This window comes from Dendropsophus ebraccatus, unplaced genomic scaffold (genome assembly GCF_027789765.1).
Source record: "Dendropsophus ebraccatus isolate aDenEbr1 unplaced genomic scaffold, aDenEbr1.pat pat_scaffold_1257_ctg1, whole genome shotgun sequence".
Classification (NCBI taxonomy): Eukaryota; Metazoa; Chordata; class Amphibia; order Anura; family Hylidae; genus Dendropsophus; species Dendropsophus ebraccatus.
In genome coordinates, this window is record NW_027208674.1 from 1 (window position 1) to 10,860 (window position 10,860).

Here is a 10,860-nt window from a genome sequence, read left to right on the forward strand (position 1 = left end):
CACCGGGGCATACCCGCGTTTTGCACAGGTTGCGGGCATGCATTAATGACCTCAAAAGGCAGTCCCCCCTGAATGGCCATCCAAACAATTCCTTGTGCCCGTTTGGTCACTTCGCCTAAGCCACATTTGTCCATACAGTCCTGCGGTGGCCGCAGTGAGCCCTGGAACGAGCTCCATAGAGTCCTGTGCTCTGATGATCTTGTGGAACAGTTTTTTGGCTTCCACAAGTCGGGCTTGAGTCCCTCCAGTTGGTGTTTCCCTCAGCAAACTTGACGACGCCCACCGAGAATCCAGGGAGTGTGCCAGTTGTAAAAGAGGATGGAGCTGTCCCTCTTGTCCCAGCTCAGACCCCGCCAGAGGGGGAGGAGGACCAGTCGAGACATGGACTGCCCCGGCAGAGCCCATTCTTCTGTTGGCAGAGTCCTCCGCACACAGTCACATACGAAGGCTGCCCCGCAGCAAGGTAGGGTGATATCCGGACAGAAAACCTTTTTCCCGCCCTTGCGGGGTTCCTTGTACACACGGAGCGCTTCACTCTGTCCATTTTGGAGCCCCAGATAAACAAAACACGTCCTGGTGATGGCCCTGCAGACGGTGAATGGGGGGGCCAGGCCTGTGCGGTGTATGGAGCACAGGCAGAACTTCGTTCCTCAGGACCAATGCTTTGCCCTCAATGGTGAGGTGTCTGAGGCTCCACAGCCCGATCTTCGTATTGACCTTAGCCAATCGCTCTTCCCAGGACTTGAGGGCCGCGCCTTCCTTCCGAACCAGACTCCAAGGATCTTGATGAAGTCCGGTTTGATGGTAAACGGGAAGGGGGCGGAGGAAGCCAGGTGCCACTCCCCGAAGAGCATAGCCTCCGACTTCCCGCAGTTGACCTTTGCCCCTGAAGCCTTTCCGAACTTCTCGCAGGTCTGGACGAGTGCGGTCACCGAACGCTGGTCAGCGCAGAAGACGGTCACGTCGTCCATGTACAGCGAGCACTTGACCTCGTGTCGATCGTGGTCCGGGTACGGTGATCCCTCTGATCTCTCCGTTCTGCCGTTATAGCCTCCGCGAAGGATTCTATAACACAAACAAAAAGGATAGGTGAGAGAGGGCAGCCTTGTCTGACCCCAGAAAGAACCGGAAAGGGGTCAGTCTTCCAGCCGTTCACCAGTACCCTGCTGAAAATATCAAAATACATCACGTTAACAAAACGACAAAACATATCACCAAGTCCTAACCTACGCAGTGCCCTGCCCATGAACTCGTGAGAGACCCGGTCGAAAGCCTTCTCCTGATCAAGGCTGACCAGGGCCGCGTGTGCACGGCGGCTTTGGATGTAATGGACCGTGTCCCTCACTAGGGCAGAGGCTGTCTGCGATCCTGCGGCCGGGAATGCCACAGGTCTGGTCCAGATGGACGACCTGAACCGATGACCTTCTTCAGCCGGTTGGCCAGCACCTTGGCGAGGATCTTGTAGTCCACGTTCAAGAAGAGAGATGGGACGCCAATTTTTCAAGTCACATCTCTCCCCCTTCCGCTTATACAGGATCGTGATCATACCCTCCCTCAACGACGGAGGCATTCTGCCCTCCACCACCATCTCCTCGTACAGCTCCAACAGGTCCGGGCAAATGAGATCCCCCAGCGCTACCATAGAGCTCCGCTGGGAGACCATCACTGCCCGGGGTCCTGCCAGGCCTAAAGGATTTAGCGGCAGAGAGCAGCTCCCCCACCGTCAAGGGGGCGTCCATGGCCGACGCACCTGCGGGATCAACACGTTAGTGATACCTGACAGGAACTCGTCGGCCACTTCGGAGTCGGTGGTCTTCGGGGCGTAGAGGCTGCGGTAGAAGCTAGTGACAACCCCCATCACGTCCTCTTTGCCCTTCCGCAAACTTCCGGTCTCATCCCGCAGCTCAGTCAGGGGCGTGTGGCCGGCGTGGAGTTTCCTGAAAAAGAAACGAGTTACATTTCTCACCCTTCTCCAGGTTCTCCACCTTGGAACGGAAGACGATTCGCTTGGATTCCTCCTCAAAGTGCCTTTGCAAGCTCTTTTTGGTCTCCTCCAGCTCCTCCTTCACGTCCCAGCCGCACCGGAGAAGGTCTTGCAGTGACCGCAGCTCGCGCTGCAGCCTCCTGAAGTCCCTCTTTCTTCCGCACGCCTGTTGACGACTCTTGGCCTGAAAGAAAACTGCGAAATTGAACCTTAACAAATTCCCACCAATCACTAACACGCTCAAACATACATTTTATCGTTGCGCATACGATGTAGGCCTCTCTAAGCTCCTCCAGAACCTCCTCCTGAGCCAGTAGAGCACAATTCAGCTTCCAAGAGCCTGGGCCAGATGGGAAACCATGGCCCAGAACCCCTTGAAACAGAATGGCCCTGTGGTCAGAGAAGAAGCAGGGAACCATAGAGTGCCTAGTCTGCCTGACTGCTCGAGAGGCAAACACAAAGTCAATCCGAGAACGGAGCGAGCCATCGGGGCGGCTCCATGTATAATTAACAGAGCCGTTCCCGATGGACCCAACAACGTCCTGCAAGGATGCTTCAGTCACCATCTCGATGAGCAGTTTTGGATGTGACATCCAACTTGACAGATGTCCCAGAACTGCGTCCGTCCGCTTCAATGGGGCAGTTGAAGTCCCCACCCAACACTACAGCCCTGGAGGTTGCGAGCTGGGCCCGCAGGGCCTGGAATAGTTCCAGACGCGCACCCTTCTCAGGAGAGGCATACACATTGATGAGCCTTACGGGCTCCCCCGCCCAAGAGCCGTCTGCAATTAGCAATCTGCCACAGACAAGCTCCTGAACAGAATCAAGTGTAAAGTTGCCTCCCCTGATCAGGATGGCGACCCCTGCGGACTTACAGTCGCCCCCGCCGGACCAGTAGGAGGGACCGTGGGACCACTGCCTGGCCAGATGGTTGTAGGACCTAGAAGAGGACAGAGCACATTCCTGCAACATATACACATCGCACAACTGAGCATTTAAAAACGAAAGAACTGTCTGGAATCTAGACCTATCTCTCATACTCCGCACATTTAAGCTAAAGATGGAAAGATTAGCCATGGGGAGAAAAGAAAAGGGTTAGTCACAGACTCATACGATACCACTCCGGTCGGGCGGATCCTCTTCTTCGGGGCCCGCCGGCCCGACCCATTCCCGTATGCACTCCTCCAGCGCCTCTTTCAGGTGTGCATTCTCTGGGACGTCCTCGAAGTCGAAAGCCTCCGGTTCGTCGACCAGATTCTCCACCACCTGATCCATGTCGCTTTCCTCCGGGAGGTCATCTTCGCAGACCTCGATGATCTTTTTCTTGGAGGTCTCAGCCGATGGGCTGTCCCTCACTTTCCTCTTCCTGTCGGGAACCACTGTGGGGACAAGAGGGGGAAAATCCTCCAAGGAGAGAACCACAGCAGCGGGAGGAAAGGTTAGTGCTGCTGGGTTGGGGGAGTGGGGTGGGAGGGTGGGGGTAGGGGCGGGGGACAGGGGACCCACTGAGGCAATGGGATAGGGGAGGGATTCCTCAGTGGGGGTGGGCGGGGAGGGAGAGGGGGGAGGGGGGGAAGGAGGGGGAGGGGGAAGGGGTAGGGAGGGCGGGGGTGGGGGGAGGGTTAGGGGCCGTCGTCCTCTTACCCTCCTTCTTCTTCTTCTCCTTCTCCTTGGGCTTCTGCGCTGCTTGGGCTACGGCCGGCTGCTGGCCGGTCGGAGCTTTGGCAACCACGGATGCCCACGTTCTCTTTTCCCTCTGGGGGCAGGCCCTGTAGCTGTGGTCCGCATGGCCGCAGAGGTTGCAGGTTTTTGCCTTCGGACAGTCCTTGGTCCCATGCCCCGGCACTCGGCAGACTCTACAGGAATCTTCGCTGCAGTCCTTCGCCTGATGACCCTTCTTGCTGCATCTCCTGCAGATCTGCGGCATATCCGGGTAATAGATGAAGCCTGGAGCGTCACCCAAAGAGAAAGCCTGAGGCAGGTGCTGGAAACCGTCGTCCGATGACTCATCCCTGTTGAGCCTCACGACCACCGACCACTTGCCAGTCCAGAATCCAAGGCTGCTCAGGATCTTGGAGGGTTCCTTGACCACTGTGCAGTACCTTGCAAGGAATGTGGCGATGTCCTTGCCTGGGATGTACGGGTTAAGGATTGAAACTGTCACCCGCCTCTCCTCCCTTTGGATTAAGCAGTTGCTTACAAAGCGAGAGAAAGGGGATTCGGGCCTCGCTGCCTTTACCGCCTCCCAGTACCTCCTGCAGGTGTTGAAGGAGGCAAATGTCACATAGAAGATCCCCGTGAAGAAGAAAATGCTGAGGGTTTCAGCCTTGGAGAAACCCTGGTCCAGGACCATCTTCTTAGCGAACACATCCTCAGACATGTCCGGCTCTCTACCATCCACCTTCTTCAGTCGCATGGCCACCGTAGTGCGCATCCAGGGCCGCAGTGTAGGGATGCCTGGATCCGCAGCCTTGCTGGTCGTCGGCTGAGCTGGGGCGGCAGAGGAAGAGGCATCCACGACCCGGGCCTCCTGGCTCTTCCTCGCTTCCTTCTGCTGGGTCTTCTTCATCTCCGGTGCTGGTGCTGAAGAGGCCATCGCTTCTCCCGGTCGAGCTCTTTCCTGGTGGGCGGAGCTATGCAGATCCTCGTCGAAGGGGGCGGAGAGATGCAAATCCTCGTCGCCGGCTTCTTCGGGGTTCAGCGTCGTCCTTCTCGGGGTTCCGGGGCGTCTTCGTCGATCGTTCGTCGGCAGGCGGGATCGAAGTGGTTCTCCGGTCAAACCGTCGGGCACAGGACAATCGAGCAGCAGGCCGAGAGGAAGGTTCACTCTCGTTCCTGGGGAATAGCCCTACACCCAATAGCTGCAGTGAGCTTAAGACGAATTAAATCGCCGATGCCCAAAGGCCGAGTGCAGGGGGTACCCCAGGACCTGAGCCGTCAAGTCAAGGCAGTTCAGTAAGACAAGATACTACACTTGATCTTAGCCAAAAGGCCGAGAAGCGATGGCCACAACGGTTTCCCGAAAACTCCCCTTCTCGGACACCACGTCCTTCTTGTTAAGGCGAAGCCAGACATACATACCCTATTATGCGCTCCACCCTCTCAGATGGCGGACCGGACGTGCTTTCACACTGCATCTCCTATTGCCTAGCACTGCCTCTGTCTTCCTTTCTGCTCTCAAATCTGAATAGCTCCACCCCCCAATCACACTGCGTCTGCTTCCACCTGATGGATGGCAGACATACACGTCTCTGTCTCTGTCTCCGTCTCTGTCTGGCATACATGACATGCAGCTAGCTCTTTGGCTGGCTGTCTCTGTAGCTGGCTGGCTGTCTCTGTGGCTGGCTGCCTAGCTGGCTAGCTTATTATTAGTACCTACCTACCTACCTACCTACCTACCTATCTATCTATCTATCTATCTATCTATCTATCTATCTAATCTATCCTATCTATTCTATCTAATGTATCTAATCTATCTATCAAAGAACATGGAGGGTGAATTCTCCCAGCTGGAGCCGTAGGCAGGCAGCATCAGCAGGATACATCGGCCACCAGGAAATCAAATCCAAAGGAAACGGTTTAATAAACTGCACCTACCTTTCCACCTACCTGCTCGGTCGCTTGACCGGCTGCAACTGAGCTGCTTGTTGTGCTGGCAGCTGTGTATAGCAGCAAAGCCTTGATGACATCACGTCCCGCGATGACATCACCAGCACTGGCCCGGCAGCCAAGTTGTAAACAACTCTGCCAGTTGGTTGCCATGGCAACAGAGGCCAGCAAGTCTTGGACAAACAAACTTTTCGTAGCCACACTCGGGCTAATTTTTCGGGGTCGGTCCACCTGCGCACAACACACTCGAGGGATGTTTCTTGCAACACAGTAGTTTCAGGTGCAGCCGGCTTGTTTCCTTCTTCATTCTTTTGCTCTGTTTTTTGCAAACTCATTAGGGGGTGCACTGAACCTGGAGGCACTGCAATACCAGGTCAATGCCTGGAGAGGACAGAGCAAGCTCTTTTTCCATCTCCCTGTTCTAAAAATCCATTTAATATATGGTCCCCAGATAGGGGACGTATCAGATATTAAACTGATAAGAACAGATTTTTTTTAATTTTTTTTTGATTTTTTACTTTTTTATTAAATGATCATGTCAAACAAAAAACAGTACAATCAATACAAGCAAGAAAAACCAATCACCAAACAAAATACAATATTACACAAGCGAGTTCCACAACTCAAAATTCCACAGTGCTTTTGCTCTCTTGATTCCCAGATTCTTTTTATCAAGTAAATAATATGTGAATAAATCACTCAGTGCAAGCTTAAAACAGTCTTTCTCGGATATAAAGTCTCTTTTGAAGAGTAAGATGTTTCTTGATTTCCACAAGGCTTCTTTTATTGCACACACAAATGTCCATATAACTCTATCAGTATCTCTGTTTTGACTTGTAAAATTCCCATACAACACAGTTTCATGATTAAAAACCTTAAGACCTGTAATAAACATTAAAAGACTAGCAACATTTTTCCAAACAGTCTGAGCGTAAAAACAGTTCCAAAATACATGTAAAACAGTCTCTTCCCCTCCACAGCCCCCCCTTGGACATCTGGAGGTATTGCACAATCCCCGTCTGTGCTGAAAAGCTCTGGTAGGTACACACTCATGCGCCACAGACCACGCCAGATCTTTAAAACTGTTTTGTAAATAAGGTGCATTGGCCATTCTCCAAATCCTGTCACATTTATTTTTTGCAAAGTTCATGATCATTGAGGTCTGTTCAGACCTTGTTAATTCCAAACCCAGCCTCTTTGGATTTTTAAAAATGTCCGAGTCCATGTCCTGTAATTTATATAAACGGATGATCTTCTCTAAAATTACGTATTGTTTTGGAGGCGTGATTAAAACAGGAGATGTTTGAGACAAAGATAGCCACTTTCTTTTCCTAAAAATGTCTCCCGCAGCATATCTTAAATAAAATGACCAATGTTTCCCAGTAAAAATTATTTTAAAACACAGACAGAAAAATTTCAAGTATAAAAACTGCTTAATATTTGGAATATTTTTACCTCCATGTTTGTGCTGTTTGTACATCGTTTCTCTTTTTAATTTCTCCATTTTTGAACTCCAGATAAATTGGAAAATTTGTTTTTGCAGATTTTTTACAGATAAATCAGATGGTGGGAATACCATATTCAAGTACAGCATTATGGGCAGAAGCAATGATCTTATAATCACCAATTTACCTTCTATGGTCAACTTTCTGAGCTTCCAAAAATCAATTTTTTTCTTGATTTTTCCTTTACAATAGTCCAGCTCTCCTCTCCATTATTTTCCTGTGAAAAAATGACTCCAAGTATTTTAATTTTGTCCACATTCATAGTTATGTTTGGATTATCAACATTACTCCATTCTCCAAATCTTAGACACTCACATTTTTGCAGATTTAATGTAAAGGCGGATGCACAACAAAAAAATTCTGTATTTCTCAGTGCCCTCTTAAGAGTAATATCAGAGTCACATAGTATAGTAATATCATCCATGTAGGCCAAGGCTTTAACATGTAGTCCATTCCCTCCTGGCAGCGGCACCCCTCTGACCACTTTATCTTTCCGCAGCATGGCCAGTAGGGGCTCTATTGCACATATAAATAGTAGGGGTGATAGTGGACAGCCTTGTTTCACACCACACTTTAGCTGTACATTTTTAGATAAAAAACCATTCACTAAAACTTTGCTATTACAGTCTTTGTATAAAAGTGCAATGTGCTTGATAAAAATTTCAGGAAAACCCATCTTTTTTAAAACAGTCCACAATACTCATGAGAGACTCTATCATATGCTTTTTGAAAATCAAGTGATAACAGTGCAAGCTTTTGGTTTCGGTCCTGTTGGTACCATATGGCATCTCTGATAACATTGAGATGCTCCCACACCCCACGGCCAGGCACAGCACATACCTGATCTGGATGAATCACCTTTTCAATCACATGCTTGGTACGATTGACTAAAATCTTTGCAAATATTTTGTAGTCCACATTTAACAGTGTGATTGGTCTCCAATTTTCTAATTTTGTTTTGTCACCTTTCTTAAAAATTAAGGACACCACACCACTTCTCCAGGACCCAGGCAATAAATCACACATAAAAGCTTCTTTAAAAACAGCATATAAATCCTCTTTTAAAATCTCCCAAAAGGTTATGTAAAATTCTATTTGTAAACCATCAGAACCAGGTGTTTTTCCTTTAGCAAAGCTTTTTATTGCACATAAAATTTCCTCAAGCTGCAGATTTTTTGTTAGGAAATTCTGATCATGTAAACTGAGACTGGTGTGAACAGAGTCTAAAACATCCGATAAAAAGTCATAATCAATTTGTTTTTCACTAAAGAGTTCTTGGTAAAAATTGTGTGCTTTATTCAAAAGACCTTGTTGTGTTGTTTCCCCATTGAATTCTTTAATTAACTCTTTTTTCTCCATTAATTTTTTAAGAAAAAACCGAGAACATTTTTCATCTTTCTCCATATGCTCCACTTTTGCATTATAAATAATTTCTTTACCTTTTTGTTCCACTGCCTTTTTTATTTCCTCTTTCACTTTTACAATTGCATTGTCCATATCCACACCAATATTTTTTAACAAGTAACAGGTTTGCAGTTTGGTATTCAGAGTCTTAAACCATTTTTGTTTTTCCCTTGCTTTTTTTATTCCTGCAGATATAAAGAAGTCTTTTATTTTTCCTTTAGCATATTCCCACCACTCAAGTATAGAAGTAAAGTGCTGTTGTTTGTTTTTTAAGTTTTTATAGCAGCAAATAAACTCTTGTTTTATTTTTTCCTCCTCCAGCAGCTGTGTGTTTAATTTCCAAACACCTTTCCCTTTAATTAGCTCAGGTAAACACACTGTAACAGAAAGCAGCTTATGGTCAGAGAAAATGTTATCAGTGAGTGATGTATTGCAGGTTGTTACATGTTCAGGCACTAAAATAAAATCAATCCTGGATTTATACACATTACTCTCCCAGGTGTAACCTGGATCAGATGGATTATGATATTTCCAGGTATCTTGCAGTCTATTATCAGTTATTAGGTTTTTTAGCTGCATTTCAGTTTTATCTTTCCTTACAGAACCAGACACTCTTTTTTCCTCTGGCAGCACACAATTAAAGTCCCCTCCCAGTATCACAGGTGAGGGACCAGGTAAGTAGGTCTGAACTGTTTCCAATAAAGTTGACCTCTCCTCCTTCATTGGGGAGGCATAGATGTTACAAATCCTTAATTCCACTCCACAATATTGTACCTTTGCCATCAGAGCCCTCCCAGGCTCAATTTCACTGAAGGATAATATGTTGCAATTTTGGCCTTTAAATAATATCCCAACACCAGAGTTTTTATTATAATTGTCCCCAGACCACAAGGATGGGCCACATCCCCAGTCTGCTTTTAAATCATGATACTCCCAGTCATGTTGTATTGCACATTCCTGAAGTAAAAAAATATCAAAACTTAATTGTGACAAAAAATCAAATAAAGCAGCCCTTCTTGCCGGGCTCTTTAACCCCCTTACATTCAGGGAGGCTACTCTGATGTTGCTCATAATAACATTTTTATTTTATCCTTCCTCTGAAGATGGCGACAACGGTGGAATCACGCCATCTGAATCCTCAGATGTAAACCCCTGTATATTAGCGGGATCAGATGGATGGAGTGAGCAAGATGCCCCTGGTGTGTCACTCTCAGAGGCACTAGATCTTTTCATTGCCCTTTTAACACAAAACTCAGAGTCTTCCTGAGATACAACCAACTCAGGTTTTTTTCTTTTTCTCTGCTCCTCTAGCTCCATTGACTCTTCCCAGCCCTTATCACAGACAATAGGAGCAAGTATTTGTGCTGGACCTGAACCAGTTAAATCCCCAGTCTCCACTACAGAGACTTCAGGACTGGGCTCCACCAGCGCAGGTGAGGTAGCAGTCTTAATTGCAGGCTTACTGGGAGAAACCTCCTTCCCTCTCCCAGTTTTTTTCTCTGCAACAGAGGGTGTTTTAAGAGCAGGTTTTGCAGACTCAACCAGAAGTGCTGTATTGCCAGCTTTAGTCACAGTCACCTGAGGCTTTGAAACCCCTGCAGAGGCCACAGATGGAACTGCCACAGTCACCACTTTTTTGGCTGCAGCCACCACCTCTGCAAAGGATTTTTTCCTTTCTGGACAGTCTCTAAATGTATGACCCTCTTTTGTGCACAGATTACACACCACTGCAGAATTACAGTCCATTGAGCTATGGCCAGACTGTCCACAATTTCTGCAAAACACAGCATCACTTGCACACCTATCTTGAGTGTGGCCAAAGGTTCTGCATTTCCTGCAATACAGTGGCATCCCATTATAAAACAGCCAGCCTCTGTCCCTTCCAATCATGAAGGCTGAAGGTGGGTGGTATTGTCCCTCAATCCCATTTGGGTCAGTTTTGAACTTGACATAGAACTTATGTTTCCCTGTCCAGAGGCCAAAAGTGTTCAGGATTTTGTTTCCATATTTGACCTCTGAACAATATCTCCACAGAAACAGTTCAATATCGTTCTTGTCAACATAGGGATTATACATAAAAACAACCACCGGTACTTCCCCAGATGTATATAGCAAGGTGAAGCACAAACCTTCCAGCTCAGGGGACTCCCAACATTGTTTCAGGGTTTCATAGAAGTTCTGGCAAGCTGCAGCAGATGATAGCACAAGTGTAAAGCGTCCTTTTCCAGGCTCCTGCAAACAGAGAATGTCCTCTTTGTCCACTTTTAGCAGGTCAAACAGTATGTTCTTCACAAAATGCTCCAGCGTAAACTTCTCCAGATAGTCAGCATGTACATCTATACGAATTCCATTCCTGAC

General features: G+C 47.8%; 2 pseudogenes; both read right to left on the minus strand.

Moving 5' to 3' along the window:
- Positions 1-4,845: 4,845 nt before the first annotated feature.
- Positions 4,846-4,988, minus strand: LOC138775034 (U2 spliceosomal RNA; annotated as a pseudogene).
- Positions 4,989-5,929: 941 nt separating this feature from the next.
- Positions 5,930-6,147, minus strand: LOC138775030 (U2 spliceosomal RNA; annotated as a pseudogene).
- Between the last annotated feature and the right edge of the window lie 4,713 nt (positions 6,148-10,860).